Here is a 2,953-nt window from a genome sequence, read left to right as displayed (position 1 = left end):
TAACAAATTCCAATTATTTGGTGCAAGGTGACTGTAGTCCAGTCTCTGTACAGGAACTGCCTTGCATCTCTCCCATTTCTCAATCTCGCGTAGATTGCAGGGCTCACCTTTCAGCTGCGGGCTCTTCCTGGCAATATTTCATTTTCCCTATTGACCAGTTCCCGGCTCGCGCTCTTTTTGGCACTTGATGGATGCAGGTAAGCTGTGAAACACGGGCTTGCTTTCATGAGGTCAGTGCTGCTCCCAGCACGTGGCTGTTGGCAAGCTGAATGGAAACGGGAAGATGAGAGATGGCAGCAGGCCCCATTTCCACGATTAATGTTCACGCTTTCCTAGGTTACTTTTTAGTTTATGTGAAGTTCTCCAATGTGTTTTAAAGGGAATAGTATGTTTTCCTTGGGTTATGCCTTGATGTTTAAACCAAGTTTAGCGTCCTCTCTCTGTTCTGCTGAGCTACGTCAGTTTTATGTACCACATTATTTAAATCACTAGGGAAGTTTGAAGATTTGAAATGAGAGTTTATTAATCAGTTTTTCAATGAATGCTGAGTCTTCCCCCTCAGCAAGGCTTTTGCCTATTTCACCGTTCTTCTCACATAGCTGAGACTTCAGATGCAAAGGTAGCGTTAGTCTGCGGCACCGGCGTTATTTTGTGAAAATTGGCACACGCTGATGCGAGAAGTAAGGTTATGCAAGTTTGCTGAGCTGTGACATTATGGATCGCTTTGAGTTTTAATGGCGCGTTCCAAAAGGAAGTGGTGTGGTCTAGTGATTAGACCAGGGCGTTGAAGCTTCTTGATTCTCCTTTCAGCATCTGTGTAGACTTGCTTGGATGCCTTTGAGCAAATCAGCTGAGCTCTTTGAAGGTCTGTTGACTCGTTCACGATACTGCAGTGATACCTGCTGTGTAATGTTGCTGTCTACCTCCTGCTATTAAATTTAAAAGAATGGAATTGTTGTGTATTTTTTATGTTACTATTACTGTTAATTATCAGTGCATTAATAAAAGGAGGCAGGAAGCCAAGTGTTAAAGAAACGGATTATCGGAAGATGACAGAAACTCTCACTGCGGTCACGCAGGCGTCTAGATTACAGGGTGCTGTACTAACTGCTAGTGGTATGAAGCTAAAGGTCAAAAGCAACAGAAATTACGGAGCTATCAAGAAAAAATGTAATAGTTCCTTATTATCCTTTTTTTAATTACAGCAGTAAAACTAGTGCTGATCTTACAAGGTTTGAAATTTCGTGACTATTCTGTGCAAGCGATGCCAGCCTGATTGAAGGGGTATGGCAGAATTCTCTGCGTTAGAATGTTTAGCTTGTACTATTTGTATGAACAGAGAGCCACTTACGTTGTTTGGAGCACTTCAGTAAAAGCGTAACTGCACCTAAGAAGCCTAGCAAGCCATTTCCATGGAAATACCAAGTAGTTCTGCTTTGCAAATGAACTTTCTTTCTCTGGCGTTGATGCGGTGTATTTGCGTTTTCTGATTCAGTGCATGGGTGATGTGGATTTTACAGTGATGTCAAGGGTATAAGGTGCCACGTCTGTAGGAGCTGCGGTGCCCGTGGGTGTCACTTAAGCGAGCGGTACCTCCTGGCTGCAGAGCGGTTCCCTTGCTCTCCTCTTCCTCCCGTTCCCTGCGCTCGCTGCCAGCCGCAGCACACACCAGCTCTTATGTGCATTGAGCTCTTTGCCGAGCTGATTCGGATTGCAAACCCTGCAGCCAAGCCTTTTCTTTGGGCTAATGTAGTTCTCCGTGAAGCAAACTGCATCAGGCCCGGCGAGGGGCCTGATGAATGTCAGAGCGGGGGCGGGTGGAGGAGGAGCGAGTGTGGTGGGGTGCAGGAGCGCGACGCTTCTCAGACCAGCTGGGATGGCTTAGTGCTGCCGGAACCGTGCCTGGCTGCTTCTCTTCCTGTCTCTGGTTTCTCGCGTTCTGGCAGATGTCGGCATTGACAGATTTTGAAGCCTCTCCTGACGTTCGCAAACAATGTTTCTGTATTAAATTTCATCGTCTTCCTTGATTCTTGTTAATCAAATTGAAACGTCTTTCTACTGTGATCATTAAGTGAAAGGACGATGCGGGTAACAGCTTGTTAAGTAACCGCTCCTCCACACGCAAAGGCACTCTTCTCCTCCGCTTTCCTCATCCTGTCCGTAATCTCCAGAAGGAATCCTGTGGAACATCATTTCATGGGGGTGGTCTGTCCGTGCGTGTTTGAGAGCTCCCAGCTTCGTCTTTGGAGGTTGGAGTACGTGCGGCATGGGCTCTGTTGTTCTCTGCGGTTCTTAGATACTTGCGGGTGGCAGCATTACACGGTATTAAAAATATTCCTGACTGAACGTTTCTCTTTTTTTTCCTACACCACATTATTGAATTTACAGCTTTTGTGCGTTCAGTTCTTAGAATTTTCTACTTAAATGGCAGAGTAGATGGTCATTTGTACGCTGGACCGTACGTGGTCCCTTTGGCTGTCCTTTTCTATAAACACGTGGGTTAATCAGCTGCGACTCGTAGGGAGATGCAGAATCTGAAAGACAAAACAATAGGAATGGAAGATGTCGTGGAAATATGTGAGCTAATAAGAAAGTATAATTGTTTGTCTGTGTCACTGGAGCTCAGCGCTGCCCCTCCTCCGCTCCCTTTGTGAGGAGCTGTAGGCTGTCGTGAGGCCTCCCCTAAGTTGAACGCTGTGAGCTGCCCTTACACTTTTCCCTCTTTTACATTTTAAATGGCACTTGCATGCACGTTTTATTGCCATGTCTGTGTAAACCAGGGATGAGTCTGGCACCGTGTGAATTTACCTCGTTGTAAACTAAATTCGGTATCATGTGAAGGCTTCTTGCTCAGTGTTTCTTCATATTTCAGGTCAAAATTACGCTATCCCTGCCAGTCTAAAGAAGCAGACTGAGCCATTGTTCTCATATGTGTTGTATATGTTGAGCATTG

This window comes from Numida meleagris, chromosome 6 (genome assembly GCF_002078875.1).
Source record: "Numida meleagris isolate 19003 breed g44 Domestic line chromosome 6, NumMel1.0, whole genome shotgun sequence".
NCBI classification, from domain to species: Eukaryota; Metazoa; Chordata; class Aves; order Galliformes; family Numididae; genus Numida; species Numida meleagris.
Note: the sequence above shows the minus strand (reverse complement) of the source record.